The sequence below is a fragment of the Theropithecus gelada genome, chromosome 2 (genome assembly GCF_003255815.1).
Source record: "Theropithecus gelada isolate Dixy chromosome 2, Tgel_1.0, whole genome shotgun sequence".
Taxonomy (NCBI): domain Eukaryota; kingdom Metazoa; phylum Chordata; class Mammalia; order Primates; family Cercopithecidae; genus Theropithecus; species Theropithecus gelada.
This window is the reverse complement of record NC_037669.1, coordinates 102,788,556-102,807,563: the sequence shown is the minus strand read 5'-3', so window position 1 is coordinate 102,807,563 and position 19,008 is coordinate 102,788,556. Positions and strand designations below refer to the sequence as shown.

Here is a 19,008-nt window from a genome sequence, read left to right as displayed (position 1 = left end):
CAGAAGAGTATGCAATTTAAAACTTATGAGGATGAGGGGAACTACTCTATAGAAAGATTCAGGTACCCTTTACCCAGCTTTTCCCAATGATAACATCTTACATATATATAGTACATTATCAAAAGTAGGAAACTGTTATTGGTTTAATACTATACATTCGTTTAAAAGAGTGCTCAGCTCAAGACTAGGAATCTGTTTTTCAACTACCATTAGCCCCACTTTGGCAAAGCCAGGTGGGATAAGTACTGGGGCTCCTATGGTGGGTGTGCTGCAGTCTTCAGCAGAGCTTGGCTACAGAGGAGAAAGATCTAAACTGGACCGATTTCATATGGTCGTCGCCTGTGGCTTGTGGCTGATCATCTTGTTCTTTGGAATTGACTGTCTCATGAAATAGTGAGTTTCTTGTCACCAGAGAGATTTAAGCAAGAGCCATGGAATCGCAGTCCACAGCACTGAGAGGGAACTTGGACCGTGTGTTCCCTGAGTGTCTTATTCCTTAAAAATCCTGTGATTCTATCAATTGTTTTGTTAGAGTTTGTGGCTGACATTGATTACACTATGAGTCACGTGACATTCCATGTTGATGTAGTTGCCAAAATGCTTGCCTTACTGGGCTCTGCTCTCATTAGTTTGAGAGAGGAGCTGGGCCACAAAAAAGGGGCTGGAGTCTGCTAGATTAATGAAGATTTGGGATGTATAGTCTGTTTTCACACTGCTGATAAAGACATACCCGAGATTGGGTGAATTATAAAGAATGAGGTTTAACGAACTCACAGTTCCACATGACTGGGGAAGCCTCGCAATCATAGCAGAAACCGAAAGGCATGTCTTACATGGTTGGCGGCAGGCAAAGAGAGATAACTTGTGCAGGGGAACTCCTCTTTATAAAACCATCAGATCTCATGAGGCTTACTCACTATCATGAGAACAGCATGGGAAAGACCAATCCCCATGATTCAACTACCTCCCGTTGGGTCCCTCCCATGACAGTGAGAATTGTGGTAGCTACAATTCAAGATGAGATTTGGGTGGGGACACAGCCAAACCATATCATTCCACCCCGGCCCCTTCCAAATATCATCTCCTCACATTCCAAAACCAATCATGCCTTCCCAACAGTCCCCCAAAGTCTTAACTCATTTCAGCATTAACTCAAAAGTCCACAGTCTAAAGTCTCATATGGGACAAGGCAAGTCCCTTCCACCTATGAGCCTTTAAAATTAAAAGCAAGTTAGTTACTTCCCAGATACAATGGGGGTACAGGCATTAGGTAAATACATCCATTCCAAATGGGAAAAATTGGTCAAAACTGAGGGCTAAATGCCCCATGCAAGTCCAGAACCCAGCAAGGAAGTCGAATCTTACAGGTCCAAAATGATCTCCTTTTACTTCATGTCTTGCATCTGGGTCATGCTGATGCAAAAGATAGGCTCCCATGGATTTGGGCAGCTCTGCCCCTGTGGCTTTGCAGGGTATAGCACCCCGCCTGGCTGCTTTCACTGGCTGGCATTGAGTGTCTGTGGCTTTTTCAGGTTCACAGTGCAAGCTGTTGGTGAATCTACCATTCTGGGGTCTGGAGGACGGGGGTGATCTTCTCACAGCTCCACTAAGCAGTGCCCCAGCAAGGATTCTGTATGGAGGTTCTGACCCCAGATTTCCCTTCCATACTGTCCTAGCAGAGGTTCTCCATGAGGGCCCCTGTGAGGGCCCCACCTCTGCAGCAAATTTCTGCCTGGGCATCCAGGCATTTCCATGCATCCTCTGAAATCTAGGCAGAGGTTCCCAAATCTTAATTATTGATTTTGTGCAAGCTGCCAAGGCTTGGGGCTTGTACTGTCTGAAGCAACAGCCCAAGCTGTACCTTGGTCCCTTTTAGCCATGACTGGAGTGGCTGGGACACAGGGCATCAAGTCCCTAGGCTGCACAGAGCAGGGGGACCCAGGGCTTGGCCCATGAAACTATTTTTTCCTCCTGGGCCTCTGGGCCTGTGATGAAGAGGCCTGTCATGAAGACCTCTGACATCCCCTGGAGACATTTTCCCCATTGTTATGGCAATTAACATTTGGCTCTTCAGTACTTATGCAAATTTTTGCAGCCAGCTTGAATTTCTCCTCAGAAAATGGGTTTTTCTTTTCTATTGCATTGTCAGGCCACAACTTTTCCAAACTTTAATATTATGTTTTTCTTTTAAAACTGAATGAATTTAACAGCACCCAAGTCGTCTCTTGAATGCTTTGCTGCTTAGAAATTTCTTCCACCAGATACCCTAAGTCATCTCCCTCAAGTTTAAAGTTCCACAAACCTCTAGAGCAGGGGTAAAATGCCTCCAGTCTCTTTGCTAAAACAGCAAGAATCACATTTACTCAATTCCCAACAAATTCCTCATCTCCCTCTGAGACCACCTCAGCCTAGATTTCATTGTCCATATCATTATCAGCATTTTGGTCAAAGCTGTTCAACAAGTCTCTAGGAAGTTCCAAACTTTCTCACATTTTCCTGTTTTCTTCTGAGCCCTCCAAACTGTTCCAACCTCTGCCTGTTAGCCAATTTCAAAGTTGCGTCCACATTTTCAGATATCTTTATAGTAATACCCCACTCCTGGTACCAATTTACTGTATTAGTCAGTTTTCACACTGCTGATAAAGACAGCAATACCCCACTTCTGGTACCAATTTACTGTATTAGTCCATTTTTACACTGCTGATGAAGACACTGAGACTGGGTAAATTATAAAGAAAAAGAGATTTAATGGACTCACAGTTCCATGAGGCTGGGGAGGCCTCACAATCATGGTAGAAAACAAAAGGCACGTCTTACATGGATGGCAGCAGGCAAGAGAGAGAACTTGTGCAGGGGAACTCCTCATTATAAAACTATTAGATCTCATGAGACTTACTCACTGTCATGAGGACAGGACAGGAAAGACCTGTCCCCATGATTCAGTTACCTCCCACTGAGTCCCTCCCATGATAGTGAGAATTGTGGAAGCTACAATTCAAGATGAGATTTGGGTGGGGACACAGCCAAACCATATCATGGGGTTAGAGTTGAGGGAAGGAGAGAACATTCCAGGGATAGGAAATAGCACATGCAAAGGTCCTGTGGCATGGCCTTTATATGTAAAGGAGATATTGATAAACCTTGGTATGAAAGACTATAGGTTTCTGGGTGCAAAGTAATGGTTGAACATGAAGCTGAATTAGACTTGGCCACCAGCTTACTTTGCTGTTGGCAGAATGTTGGTACAGATTGAGCATCCTTAATCTGAAAATCTGAAATCTGAAATGCCCCAAAATCTGAAACTTTTTGAGTGCTGACATGACACCACAAGTGGAAATTCTACACCTTACCTCATGTGATGAGTCACAGTCAAAACTTTATTTCATGCCCAAAATTATTTCAAATATTGTATAAAATTACCTTTATAGGCTATGTGTAGAAGGTGTGTGTAAACATAAATGAATATCAAGTTTAGCTTTGAGTCCCATCCTCAAAATATCTCTTTATTATATGGAGATATTTCAAAATCTGAAAAAATCTAAAATCTGAAAGACTTCCGGTCCCTCACATTTCAATTAAGGGATATGCAACGTGTACTTCTGCAGCTGCTTTGAGAATGCATATCATTGAATAATGTTAGTGGGAGGTTTTAAACTATTTGAAGATCACACAACTGTGAGAGCCCAGCTCCCCTGAAATAGGTAGGGTTGGTCAGTGATTTTTGCCACACACCAAAGCAGCTGCCTTGGTCCCTCAGAGCCCTGGCATTTCTGCCCTGGGTTTGGCCACCCCTGACCTTGGCTGACTTCTCATGGATGCAGCAAAGACCCAGTAGGATGCACCTCTCAAGTGGTTGGCAGCTTTTGCTGGATAGCTTTAGAGTCCTGTGGGTTATTCTGGTTGTTGCTGTTCTTAAATATTGAGTGTCCAAAAGATTCATGAACTGTATCTCAGCTGGGTGGGACCCTTTGGGAGAGAAGTGGGGGAATAATGCAGTCATTAATTGCAAAGAGGAGTTTGGGGACCAGGTTGTCTTACAGGTTTATTTCGAACAACAGATAGGCTTGATATTGCTGGAAGTGGATAGATTTGGGTTGCCTCTGTCTAGCAGGTGGCTTCCTTTTCCAGTGTGTTGCCCACTGGTCTCATCTATCAGACTCACTTGAGAGTATTTCATTATTCATCTAATAAAGGAGTATGTGGGATTCCCAGAGGAGGAGGATCTACTTCTGTACTTGACCTGGGTGAGGACCACTGGGAACATTTGCACCTTTCACTATGGCAAACTTTGACATGTGAGAGTTTCCAGAAATACAGAGATTCTTATTTTAATCCTTTTTCTTTTTAACTGCAGAAAGAAAATAATATTGGGATAGAATAACTGCAGGGAGTAGAGAGATGAGAAAACATTAGAAAAAATAGTACAGAAGTAGAGCTGGATGAGAATCCAAGTTATGAGAACCTACTGATGAGAGACATACAGAAATAAAAAGCCCAAATTCAGGGTTCTAAATCAGGGCTCAGATGAGGCTATTTGTATTGCATGGTAGAAATATATCCAGGAACAGTGGGCCTTTTATAAATTAAGCCTTCTATTCTCCAATTGCTTAAGACACTTAGGCCCATCAGGCCAGAAGCATATGATCCACTTTGTCTGAGAAGGAACTTTCACTTTAGGAGGGGTAATTTAGAAGAGAAGAACAGGCCCAGTGGATAGTCCCTTATGGGAGGCATCTCAGCAGAGGCCCTTTTGTGGGGCAGGAGGGATTGCATAGCAATACTGCATGCCCAGAGTTGTTGTTCCCAGGCTAGGGTCCAACTCAGGGCAGGGAGGTCTACTGGAGGCAGCGTATCACACACTGGTTGTTCAAGAGATGGAGAGAGAGTGCGCAAAATCTGAGCTGTGCTTATGGGAAACTCAGAGTCTCACAAAACTACACCTATGCTGCCCATGGTTTATGTTTAATAAATGAAATGATGATTAAGATAAGACAACTGGACAAAAAGGCTGGGCCTTCTTGGGTGGGTATTGAGTGGGAAGTGATTCAAGTGGCCAGACACGCTGTCTGGACATTAGCGGGAAGTGGGGCTGGACTCGATGAACTAGAGCCCTCTTGTGGTCCCATCGTTCAGGCCTGTGGCTTTCATTTGAGACCAGTTGTTCTTAAACTTTTGCAGGTATCAGAATCACCTGGAGGACTTGCTAAAGCACAAATTGCTTGGCCTCACCCCAGCGTTTCTGATTCAGTGGGTCTGGGGCTGGGGCTAGGAGTGCATTTCTAAGCACTTCCTGGAGATACTGATGCTGCTGGTCCTGGGACCACACTCTGAGATATGGTAATCTAGACCACAAAGGAGGTCTGGATCCTGGGGAGGGAATCTGCTTTCTGCTTTCCTAGGCACTAGGAAGGCAAGAAGATACTTGGGGCTGGAAGGTGGCAGGGGAGCATGGAAGGGAGGAGTCCTTGTCCGTCATGTCTCACCATCTGAGGAACTGTCATCCTTTATTCATCCTGCCCTTCTGCTTGCTCTCAGTCTCAGAAATTCCAAAAGACAGCTTATGACCCTGCATTTTTGGTTAAAGAAAGAAGGGAACTGAACTGTCTGCTCTATGAATGCTGGGCTGCTGAGGATCATGGGGATTTTGTAAATTATTTTGGTAGCCTGTTGAGTTTTGTCTCGGGGTTTCAGCAGAATCCAAGACATGTGACTTGGACCATTAACATTGAGCTTCCACCTCCTGGATCCTGCCCTGTAAACATGCCCGGGGGTCTCTGAGGATGGACATGTGTCCTTCACACACCAAGTGTGTTAGAGACAATAGAAAGCATTGTTTTTTTCCTGTGTTCTGGTGAAAGTCTTTTCTTTCTTTCCCTTGTGTTTCTTCGAGGGAGCTTGAGTGGCAGGATTATTATTAAGAGTACTTTTTAAGTTCCCAACAATTAGATAAGAAATGAACAGAATGGGAGTTCACATTTTACCCTCAAGAAAATGACCTTAGGAAGGCCTTACTGTGGGGTGGTTAAGAGCATGGCCTGGATTTGGAATGCCTGGATTGGGAATCCTTGTTTTGTCACTTCATCACTGTGTGATCTTAAGCCAGGGATGTGACCTCCCTGCACTTCAGTTTCCTCACCTATAAAGTTGGGATAATACTAGAACATGTTTAGTAGGATTGCTGTAAGGACCAAATAAGATAATACAGCTCATGCAATTAGAAATGGACCTGTCACTTACAGAAAGAAGGCAGTACATTTTAGTTCTTACTGTAAGACTGAGACATCCAAAGACGTCTCATACTGTAAAGTGTGATATTTGTGTATATACTTTTTAAGGAATACAATCCTTAGTTTTCCTACCTACTCCAGGTTATGTTTTGTAGATGCTAACAGTAGTGTACATTCTAGAGAAAATCAGCTGGAGGGAGGAAAATGGTATCGTTCTAAAATTCTTTAAGCCTCATTTAATTTTTTACTTGTTACTGCTTTCATCATCACCTCTCGCTCTAATTTTCCAATAAGCCTGAAAAGCATAATGGAGTCATAAATCATGTCTGTAAAATGAAGATGTATATGACTTTGATAAGATCTCACATGTGATGTTAATAACAATACCTTACATGCCTGGCCTCACACTTCACATAAGCTGTCCCATTTAATCCCTGCAGTGGTCTCATTAGCTTCTGTTAGTCCCATTTTACAGTTTGTACAGTGGAGACTTCAGAGAAGTAACTGGCCCAGGCTCCACAGGCGGTTAGTGACAGAGCTGGGATTTTTTTGTGGAGGGGCAGGGGGTACTTTTCTGGTAAAGACCAGAAAACCTGCTAGACAAATTCTGAAAGAACCATAACACTCAGAACTGGGATTTTAACTTCATCTGCTGCTTCAGGGACCACCTTGTTCCCAGTGTGTTTAAACACCTGGCTGGCTTTTCACTTTGGGCTCTCATTCAGATTTATGATTCTGTTTATTGAGAGTGGATGTCCCAGTTACTCTAGCTCAGTAACAAACGACTCCAAAACTTGGGGCTGTGAAATAATCATTTTACTTTGCTCATGGATTCTGTGGGTTATTAATACTCAGTGTTCCATGACATCTGGGGCCTCAGCAGGGGAGATTCAACCACAGGAGCTAGAGTCACCTGGGGTATCTTTGCCCACATGTCCCACAGGTGCATGGGTGGGACAGGGACCTCAGATGGGCTGTCAGCCAGAATACCTACATGTGACCTCTCAATGTGGTCTTTCTGCCTGGGCTGACTTGGGTTTCCTCAGAGCATGGCAACCCGATTCCTAGTGAGATTTCTGAGAATGCGGTGAAGGTGCCTGGCACTTCTGTGATCTAGCAATAGCTTCAAGGAAGGAAATATATTTTTACATTGAAAGAAGAGAATATGAGCCATGTGTGCCAGGTACGGGGAGCCACCTGTGAAGATTCTGAATAGAGGCTTAGGTCAGTGTGGACACAGTGGTGGGAATGGACAAGGACAAGGGATGCTGGGTCATGCATTCACCCCACAAATATTCCATCTGTCTCTGAGCTAGGCAGAATGAGCAGAGCACCAATCTAGTGGCTCTTCTGGATAATCACTTCACATGGGAAGCCTAGGACTCCATATTATGTTCTCATCCCATTGAAAATTTGACCCTTTAAAGATTTATTTATATTCAGCTCAGGCCTTTAAAGTCCCATATACTATCTAAAAAGGGAAAAGTTCATCCCAGTCAATGTCCTGTCTTGCTTATGTTTAAGACGGATGGGAAGAAAAAAATCCACACCAGGAGAAGATTGGTTGTAAAAGTTTATTTTACATTTATGTGAAGTTTATTTTTGGTCCTGATATTCTTCATAGGGTAGATATTTCTTTTAAGACTGTTAATAGTGTATTTCCTTTTTATTTGCCACTCCCCACCAAAATAAACCCTCTTTTATTTTTGAATCAGCTTCATATCTTCAGAACGTCCAACTTTAAATAATGGTTGGAGACACTCCAGGTTAAGTAGAGAGTAAAATCCTATTGCTTTCTGACCTTTGGGTTAGGATCAAGTGTGGTGTAATAAAATATCAGTCCCAAGAGTCACCTTTGCTGATTTTTTTCCTATTATTCTTTCCTGTTATTCCATATTCATGCAGGTCTTGCAGCCAAGGATTGTTACATTAAGATCCAATCTGAAATTAAAACTTATGGTTTTAACCAATAAGCTATAAAGCTGTTGAACTCCCACTGGGATGTGGTTACCTTTTCCTAAACTTCCTGAGTTGTCTCCTTTTAGCCCCACAGTTGATTTCTTATTGAGCCTTTGGAAAGTTCCTTGCCGTTTCACAGCCATTTCCCGTCAGAGTGGGGATATTGACTATGCAAACCACTTAAGGTCACAGGCGCTGCAGCTGTGTTCCTTCTTTGCAGAAGGGGGGTTTCTTTGGGTGGGGCTGTGCTCAGCCCTTCCGGGTGGTGAAAGTCTGAGGTCACACTGAGAGAGCAGGTCCATATTGGGACTGGGGCTCCAGCAGGATCAGAACAACTTCACCCAGACTTCTGGAGCTGGAACTCATTCTCAGAACCTTCCAGAAGACCCTGCCCTGGAATTGCTTTCAAGGGTCTTTTTCATCTATGTGCAGAATATATTTCCTTGGAGGTAGCTTTGCTGAAGGCCCCTTGAGCCAAGGATAATAGGGTGGGAGCAGCTATACACAGTTGCATTTCAGTGTTAGATGATAAAATGATGTCCGTTGGTGAGCATGTTGGTGGTGAGGAAGTTTACACGACCACAGATGCTTCTCACCCCAAGGTACCTCTGCCCTGTGCTGCTGGTGCCACTCACCCTAGGGCATTCCTGCTTGGCAGTAGCAGATTCTAGATTGTCCTATTTGCTGGTTTGGGGGCTGCAGAGTGCTGCAAGGAGGAGGAGTCCTAGATCACCGGTTGACCTTCAGCGGGCGTTTAACAGCATATTCCACCAGGCGCTCACCTACTAGTGTTTTGTTCAGGATGCTGTATAACTTTGCCTTTCTTTGCTGTCTCCTATTTAAGGGTAAATAAAGGTAGTGAGAGTCACAAAAATAACATCAATGATGGCAACTAGTGTTTACTGAGTGCTGACTCTGCTCAGGCACCATTCTAACCTCTTTACCCAGGTTGTCTCTGCTAGTCCTCACCACAGCCCTGTGAAGTGTATGCTGTTATACACCCACGATGAAACTGAGGCTACAAAAGGAAAGCAGCTCTGCCCAAGGTGTTATAAGCAGAGAGCTCTGAGACAGGACCCACGCCCAGTTTGTGTTGACTGGGGACTCAATACTCAATGTTCTTACTCTTTGACTGTTTTGTTGAATGCCCAGGTCATGCTGGTCAAAGGGAGACAGTGACCCGGGTGAAAAAGGATGGCTACAGATGCATGGCTGTGTGGCTATGCATCATCCACCCTGGAGTATCTGCTTGCCAAAAATGGGGCTACCTGCAAAATGCTTTGAGCACTGTGGAAACAAGTCATTACAACTCAAAACATTTATTATCCTGATAATAGGTCAAGGTTTTCATAATTGAATTTTAGGGCGCTAATTTTAGACTTTCTGAAAATCAGTCTCAAGAAACAAAACCTGGAGTCAAGTAAAAGGATGCTTTTGGAACTGATGATTCTCAGAAGAAGCCATGAAGGGCTCGGCCGCACCCCCGGGAAAGCTCACTGGCCAGCAGCCTGGAGCCAGTGGAACTTCAGGTGGCTTTAATTCTTCCCTGGATGCTGCTGGTCTCCAGGGACACAGGGGTAAACAGGTCACCATCCTTGTCCTCAAGGGCCTCATCCTCCAGGGAGGACATAGCTGGTAATGACAAGATGTGAGCCAGCGCCTTCTCGCAGCTGGGTACACAGGGCTAGGGGAGCTGAGAGGAGAAAAGGATGAATTTGGCCTTGACCTGGAGCAGCCTTTTAATAGAAACACTCATAACTTTCCTGCAGATGCACTTCCTGTGAATGAGGAGTCTTGATATATTTTTTTCTTTAATAAGAGAAAACCAGGCTTTTGATGAATAATTTATATGTCAAGGTTGGGATCTTCATTTTGTTATGAAGGATTTCAGTTACAACAGTGTGAGGTGGGTGGTCGGGAAACATGCCCCCTGGGCTCACTTTTGCTTAGAAGAGTCCTGATGGAGAGGTTGAGGTGGGAAGAGAGTGAGGGGGAAGACTCCATGGAGCATGACAGGCGTGCTATGCCTGCCTCAGCCAAGCATGGAGGTCCCGACCATAATTTGTTTTTGAGAGAGGATCTGGCTTATGGCTCAGGCTGGAATGCAGTGGTGCAATCTAGGCTCACTGCAGCCTCCGCCTGCCAGGCTCAAGCCATCCTCCCTTAGCCTCCCGAGTACCTGGAACTACAGGCGCGCACCACCATGTCTGCCTAATTTTTTGCATTTTTTATAGAGACAGGGGTTTTGCCATGTTGCTCAGGCTGGTCTCGAACTCAAGTAATCCACCTACCTTGGCCTCCCAAAGTGCTGGGGTTACAGGCATGAGCCACCACACTCCACCTCCAACCACAATTCTTGTTTTAAAAAATGAAAATAGAGGCCGGGTGCGGTGGCTCACGCTTGTAATCCCAGCATTTTGGGAGGCCGAGATGGGCGGATCATGAGGTCAAGAGATCGAGACCATCCTGGCAAACACGGTGAAACCCTGTCTCTACTAAAAATACAAAAAAAAAATTAGCCAGGCGTGGTGGCGGACGCCTGTAGTCCCAGCTTCTGGGGAGGCTGAGGCAGGAGAATAACGTGAACTCGGGAGGCAGAGCTTGCAGTGAGCCGAGATCACGCCACTGCACTTCAGTCTGGGCGACAGAGCGAGACTCCGTCTCAAAAAAAAAAAAAAAAAAAAAAAAAAAAATGAAAATAGAGTGAAACAGAAATGGTAGAATCAAATCATCTTGCTCATTCAGAGCCATGTGCAGCTAGGACACCATGACCCCTTCCCCTCAGGACCCATTCTAGGGGTCGTCCAGTCCTTGGGCTCTGTTCCTCTGATGTGGTGCAGGTGGTCAGCGGGGCTGGGAAGAACAGAAAGAGGAGGGCCACATCCACAAAAGTCATTTGCTTCCTGTGGTACAGCCGTGACACCACCCTGTGGATGAATGGGGATTCCCATGTTTGCTAGTTATATATGGCTGAACCCTTCAGCCTTTCTGCCCCACTTCCAGTTTCTTCCTTGGGTGGGAATGCCTTGAGCCTCAGTTAATTGTTTGAGTTTTCTTGAGTATAAAAGGAGTCCTGGCTGGGCATTGAGTGAATACAATCATAAAACCCAAATGATGCTCTTGACGTCATCTGAGCCGAGAGTGGTGTTGGCACCTTCATAGCTAACATCAAATGGATCTCCAAGCCCAAACACTAACAGTGGAACCAGCTGTTGCTGCTTCCGGTGTATCATCCAAACGGGTTTTCCCAGTCATCTTCTGGTGCACTTCTAACATACCCTTAAAAGGCATAAAGAAGTGGCATAGATGATGGCTGGAGAGATTAAGTTCTTTCTGGTGGCTTCTTTAATTTCGGAATAACCAGCCTTCCTTCAGCCCCCCTACATGCATTAGAAACTTCTCCTGGACTGTTTTTGTTCTGTTTTTAATTAGGTTGTGGTACAAGAGGAGCAATTAATAAAACCTTCCATTTCCACATCTACTGTGAAACTCCGTGACTTCTTCCCATGTGATGATGGCTAAGTGCGCAGAACATGTGAAATTTAAGTAGATTTGTGGAAACAGAAACACATTTTTATTTAGTTGTGAGCGTCACTTGGAGTATAAATAGAGCCCTTTATGATTCGTGTGTTGGTCTTTCTTCCTGGAGGGCTTCAGTATTATCTCGTGCTGTCATCTTTATGTTGTATTGGAAAAATCTGAGATTCTTTTTCCCTTGGTCATTATTTGCTTTTTTAAAAATAATGTAGTTTTAAAGAATTCTTGTTATTTAATCTCAAGCCCAAACATGGTTTCTAGTGAGGAAATGATACTTTAAAAAGTTTGATAATTTTAGTTCCAGAAAGAATTGTTTTTGGGGGTGGGAGGCTGCAGTTGAGAGGTACAAGAAATGTTCAATGAGGGGAAGACCTCTACTGTGGTTCCATTTGCTCGTTGAAAACTTGTGTTTCTATTGAAAGAAAGGTTTGATGTTGGAAGTTTTAAGTGTACTGTGTGATGTTGCTAAAGTTTAGTTCATTGCTGGAAAGTTTTGGATGAGCTAATTTCATAAGGATTTATGTGCCTTATGGGCCAGTGTGGGGTAAGGGATAGAAAAACTTACCTCCTTTGGAAGGGTCTTTGTCCCTAGAGGTGTATGGAATGACCACTGCTTTTTGGTGGGAAACGTAAAGGCCAGTCAGCTTTTGGATGAATTTTCAAGGAAAACAGCAGCTGTCCATCTTCAGTCTTGACTTGCCACTCTCTTAAGGAGTTCCTTCCTTTCACCCATGTTTTGCTCCCCATGGCTTGGCCATGCCACAGTGGTCCCTTGGCTTCAACAGTCTTGCTTACTTACATCTACTAACTGGGCAAGAGAGACCATTTTCCCATTGTGCCTGGATCACCACTCTGATTTGGATTTAGATGGGATCAGGAATTTTTCTGGGAATCCTTTTGGCCTTAAACAAAATAATTATGAGAGAAATCTGCCTCCCATAAGTCATAATCTCAGCAGGCTCCTGGCAAGTCCCTAACTATTTCTGTGTCCAGGTCCCCAAGAGGGCTACAGGGGAAACTTCATCATGGTGGGAGGGAAGAAAGAAGGTAAAGTCCTAAGATGTTTGCTTCCTATTCCTTGTAAGGTTTAGCCATGTATAGTCATGTGCCAGTCACCTAGGGCTGAGAAAGGGGAGCAAGCAGAGAGGGAGAGGAGGAAGAAGACAAATGAGATGGTTTGTAATTGATTAGTGGAAGTTAAATCATGTTAAGGATAGGAGGCTTGTCCCCTCCATCATGATTTAGTATCTCATCCTTCCCAAGAGAAATTTTGAGAACCTGTCCTCTGGTATCTGGGAAATGGCCTCCCCAGCAGTGTGCATAGCCCCAGGGAAGCCCTCTCATCAGCCCATCCTTCTCTTGACTTCTCTCCTGATGGTCACATGGTGCCACCACTCTTTCAAGCCAAGTCAAATTGCATGTAGCAGAAAACTCAAATAAGTGTATACAGTAGAGGTTTATTGTTCTTACACAGAAGTAATTCAGCATTGGTATGGTGGCTCCATGGACGTCAAGGATCAAGGATCCTTTTCTCTTTCTGTTTCACCATCCTCAGAACATGGTTTCCAGTTTCAAAGTTACCTCATGGCCTAGTGTGGCTGTTGGAGCTCCAGCCATCACATCCAAATTCCAGCTAGGAAAAAGAAGGAAGAGAGAAGATTACAAAAGAAAATTATCTCCCAGCTAACTTGTCTTTATTTATGGAGTTTTCCTGGAAGCCTCACATTATGGTTTCTGCTTGTATCTTCTTGACCACCTCTTCTCCAGGGGAGACTAGAAAATGTCTTTTAGGTAGGCATATTGTAGAGTGGAATAAAATTGAGTTTGGTTAAAAGGGAACAGTAGAGAATAGATATTGGTTAGGCACATAGTCTCTGCCATGGTCTAGTATATATGAAGAACCTCATGTGTGAACCTTAATATATTCTGTCAAATATTCTGTTTGTAATATCTAATCCTCCTCTCAGATTCTAGGCCATTTGGAAGCCAGGAGCTTATCCCCTCCTCTTTGTATCAACCCAGAGGCCCACATGTTGAGGTTATAGCCCATCTTTGTTCAATTGATTCAGATTCAGCCCTTGCCTCCCATATCCCTCACCATGGATATGCAGTTATAAATGATTTCTTGTTAAGCATTTTTAAAAGGTTAACTTCTTCCCAGAGAGATTTTACATAACTATCTGTTTAATGTGTTGTTAATGACAAAGAGTCTAAGAGTTATCAATAACATTGGAAAAGTAATTCTCAGCCTGAAAATTAGCAGTATGGTACATATGAAGTACATACCATGTACTTCCTGATTCCAGATATTAGGAAAACAAGACAGAAGGGTTTCACCACTAGTCAGTGTCAGTAGATTGTTGGGGAGAAATCTTTATGAAAAATGCCACTTTCACTCTTTTTTTCAAGTTTGAACTGACAATGTGGAAAGATGGGAGATGTCTGAGAAAACTTGTGTCAGTACTTCATGTTCGTAAAAGGACAGGGAATCCTTCTGAAAATCTAGTTATGTAAATTTATGTTCCACCACAAGAGAAAAATCAGTGGATGGCTGGAAGGAGGGGCTTTCCCTTTTACTCTGGAAGGGAAGGAAACTCTGACAGCCGGACTTCTCAGTCAGAAAGTGTCTTTGGTGAGCCTTACCATGTGACTGGCTGATTCACTTTGTCCACTAAGTCTCGGGAGAGGTGATGTAACCAGGGACTGCAACTTCTAGGGAGAGGGGAAAAATCACTGTTGGCCCCACCCTCTGGCACTGGAAGCTTAACAGGGCTTTGGCCCACAGCAGATGGAAGTTTGAGCTGCGTTCTGTAATTCTTTTTTAAATGTTCGCTAGAGCATCCATTGTTCTTCCTCATTTTCTCTTCTCCTCTTCTTCTTTATTACCTTTTCTGTTTTTTTATCCTGGATGGTCATTCTAAATCAACTCAGGTCTGACCTTTGGAAATACATACAATATTAAGGAATCCTAGGGGCTTCCTGTCGTATTTCTGTTTTTGAATTTGATTAACATGAACTAAGAGGTTGAGTGGAAAGAACTTGGACTTTGGTGTCCAAAAGACACGGGTATGAATTCTGACTCTACCATTACTGGCTCTGTGACTCTGGACGAGTTGCTTTGCTTCTTTTACTCTCTAGAATCTCACCTGGAACCCGAGGTTAATTCCTACTTCAAAGCATTGTTAGGAAGATTGAACAAAATAATGTATGACGGAAAACCCAGAGAGAGGGATGAAGAGCAGAGTGTGCTGGGCTACATAGTCTAAGCCAAGAAGTTTGTATTTTGTTTACAGTGCTCCGGGAAGCAGGGAAGTGACCTGATATTGTGGATATTTTCAAAAAATCACTCTGGGCCTGTGGAGAGTGAATGGAGGACAGGAGTTGGAGTGGAAGCAGCCCAGCTAAGAGGCAAGAACAGTGGACAAGATGGCTGGACTAGTGTGGTCACTAGAGGGAACAGAGAGAAGCAATGAGTCTTAAGAACTTTTGGAGGTAAAGACAGTAGAAATAGCTGAAGTCTTTTTTTTCTTTTTCTTTTTTTTTTTTTTTTTGATACGGAGTCTCACTCTGTTGCCCAGGCTGGAGTGCAGTGGCCGGATCTCAGCTCACTGCAAGCTCCGCCTCCCGGGTTTATGCCATTCTCCTGCCTCAGCCTCCCGAGTAGCTGGGACTACAGGTGCCCACCACCTCGCCTGGCTAGTTTTTTGTATTTTTTAGTAGAGACGGGATTTCACCGGGTTAGCCAGGATGGTCTCGATCTCCTGACCTCATGATCTGCCCGTCTCGGCCTCCCAAAGTGCTGGGATTACAGGCTTGAGCCACCACGCCAGGCAGAAATAGCTGAAGTCTTAGATGTGAAAAAGGGAGGGAAAGAGAACACTCAAACATGGATCTTAGGTTGGGGTTTGAGTGTATAATTGGTGAGGCCTGTTTGACAGTGTAGCCCAGGACTGTGCATGGGGATGCACAAGATGTTAGCTGGCTGCTGGATTCATGACTATCTGGAGGAAAGAGGGAATGCGTGTTCTTGGGCCATGTTGGATGCTGAATGCAGTGGGACAGACCCAGTTCTATTTCTTGCTTTGAAGGGATTGTGTTCCAATTATCTGCCCTGTTTAGATGGCAGCTTCAAGAATCAAGCTGGTCAGTTTTGAGCAAGGTCTGGAAAGCAAGACAATGTCTCGAAAGTGTCAGGACCCTTGATATTTACCTTGTTAACACCGTAGATGACTTTGGTGCCCTCCCTGCAGCCGTCTGCTTTAATTGTCAGAACAAAGTAAGAGCGAACTCAGAGTGGGGCTTGGGTTGTGCTTTGGAACTGAGCAGCATTCTCAAAGCTGGGTGCTATAGTGGCATGACTATTACAGGTGGGGCCAGGACCCCACTTCCACAAAATTAAATTGGATACATCTGGTGGGAGGTGTTCACCTGGAAATCTGGGTCTTAAACCACTTTGAGAAACACTGTCCTGGAGGCAAGTGGCCCCTGTTCTGGTTTTTTTTCTTCCACTTTTTAAAAAGGAAATCAGTTTGGTGGCAAAATCTCCTGTTCTTGTCCATAATTCAGACTATGATGGCAATTAGAGGCAGGCAGCCTCCCCTCCAAGGAGAAAGAAACCCTCCACGTGTTTTATGAGTATATTCCTAATAATGACAATAGCAGCAAACAAACGCCATAGTGGTGATTTCATACTCATGAAATTATTGTCATGGAGTTAGAGCCTAGATAAAAGTCTTTGGCAAGTCTCTAAAGCATATTTCAAGAGAAAAAGAGAGGCCAGAATTTATAGAATCTAAAAATAGCAGTTGAAGTGCAGCTGTGTTTAGCTTGTCAGAGAACCTGTTGAGTCAAGATGGGCAGGGGATTTTATTTCTCTGGCCCTGAGGTCATTTGTCTTGTTTAAGAAGGGACAGCAAACATTTCCAAATAGGGATTGATTTTTAAGGGAGGAAGATGGCTGAATGTATATGGTATTTCTTATTTTCTACTCTTACTCTTCCTACCTCCAACCCCATTCCAAATTTCCTCTTAAGAAAAGGAAGGAGAGTTTGTTTTTCTCAGTAGAGTAAGTAGTGACTGCCTAGGTGGCAGGATTTTAGATGGTAGTGATGATGTTACTTATTGATGGCACATTTGATGACTCCTAGTCCAAGGAGTGGTGAGGGTAGACTAACTATTTGGTCTTAGTGGGTTATGTACAATCCCATTAAGTTGAAGGTATAAACCCGTAGTTGGAGAAATAACAGTGTGACTTCTCCAAGACCGATTGGCTGATTTTTGGACCCTCTTTGTCCCATTTCTAGTCAGGGATAGTGTCTTACTCCTGTTCCACAACCCACAAAAGAAGATATCTGTCCCACTTCTGGCCTAAGCAGTCCTCAAGCCTCTATACTTAACACTGGAATGTCACCATCTTAAAACTTGTCAACCAGTAGGCCTTCAAGCCTCCTGCCCTTTAATATTTATTGAAACCTTGGTGAAAATGAATTCTGTTTATGGTGAAGCATGTGAAGTTATTGCCATCCATTAGTTTGTAGGCCAGAGTTTGAAAACTAGTGGCCCGCAGGCCGAGTCTTCCTCACCGTCATGCTTTGCTTGTCTGGCACAGTGTTAACCTATACAATTGCCAATATTGGAAAACTGGGATACTTTGTTTACAAATCTTTATTTCTGGATTCTCCCGGGTTGCTCTAAGATATATTCTTGGTTTAGATTTCTTTTTTGGAGAGGTGCCCCCAGACTGCTGTGCATAGGTCCTTGTCCTCCCAGAGTAGCTTACCTGTGGGTCATGATGAGAAATAGCCACTGTATTTTCTTTGAGGATAATAAGAAAGGGTTTAAATAAATTGTATGTTGAGCACCTAAAAAAACATATGCATGTGCATGATGAGTGCCTTGTAAGCATTAGCTATTATTGTTATCATCATCATCATCATCATCATGTTCAATGTATTTTCTGTTGAGGGTTTTGTTGAGGACATTGTTCATGACATAACCCAATGTCTTACGAGGCCTCATGAAAGACATGTCTGTCAGATCTCAGTTCCAGAAAATAGCTGTCCTTCTTCTAAATTACTGGTTCATCTGTACCTTACTTATGCCCCCAGTCTTATTTCTATCTTTGCACTAGCTTTGCAGAAGCTCAGAGTCAACTATGTAGTTCATGTCTAGCAGGAGGACTTGGATTTGATTTGTTGATCCCTTGGTTTTACATGCCATCATTTCCTTGCTCCTCTGCTTTTCTCACTTATTTTGTTGTGAGCATTATTGTAAGCAGCCTTAAATCCTGTTGGAACAAGGCTGGGTGTAAATTAAAAAGCAAACCAAGCATCCATTCCTCTGAGAGGTTTTATAATCACTGAGAATAGGCTTCCATGTCAGGACAGGTTTCATGTCTTAGCCTTGGTACTTCACGTGTTCTCTTTCCCTTCTGGACACTACTGACTTTTCATTGTCACGTTGGACTCGATTCTATCAGTTGTGCTCATGCTTTTCCTTCAATCTAGATAACCTGTAACTTCTGTTACAGAATGGGATGGCTTATTTCCCTGGGTAGACTGATTGTATTAGTCAGCTATTGCCACGTAACAAACTGCCCCACAACTCCATGGCACACATCAAGAAGCATTTATGTTCTCATGGATCTGTGGGATGGCTGGACAGTTCTTCTGCAGGTCTGCACATTGACTGGGGAAGCTGTTCTCCATGTCTGTCATTTTTCTAGAAGCAGTTGGTTACTGGGGCAGGTTCTTCTCATGGTGATAGCAAAAATGCAAGAGGGGGATGCAGAAACATATGAGGCCTCTTAAGGGGTAGGCTCAGAACTGGCACTATCACTTCTTCCCTCATTCGATTGGCCAGAGCAAGTCATGAGGCCCAGTCCATCAGTAGAGTGGGGAAATAGAGTAGAAATAGATTAGCCTCTAGTGAGAGGAACCTTAGAGTCAATGACAAAGGGTAGGAATACCAGGTGGTGGGTAGGGGGCAGCTGATAAGTAATGCAGTCTAGCCTGTAATCCCAGCACTTTGGGAGCCTTAAGCAGGCGGATCATGAGGTCAAGAGATCGAGACCATCCTGGCCAACGCGGTGAAACCCCGTCTCTACTAAAAATACAAAAATTAGCTGGGCATGGTGGCATGCGCCTGTAGTCCCAGCTACTTGGGAGGCTGAGGTAGGAACATTGCTTGAACTCAGGAGATGGAGGTTGCAGTGAGCCAAGTTTGCGTCACTGCACTCCAGCTTGGGCGACAGAGTGAAACTCCATCTCAAATAATATAATAATAA

The 19,008-nt window shown here is 43.9% G+C and overlaps 1 protein-coding gene and 1 non-coding gene across 2 annotated transcripts in view; one reads left to right on the top strand and one right to left on the bottom strand.

Moving 5' to 3' along the window:
* Nucleotides 1-19,008, top strand: part of ITGA9 (integrin subunit alpha 9) — a 388,125-nt gene that overhangs the window by 122,394 nt on the left and 246,723 nt on the right. The gene's annotated exons all lie outside the window — the stretch shown is intronic.
* Nucleotides 6,790-6,854, bottom strand: LOC112619886. The gene has a single exon (XR_003118369.1). It is a non-coding gene; the product is annotated as a U7 small nuclear RNA (small nuclear RNA).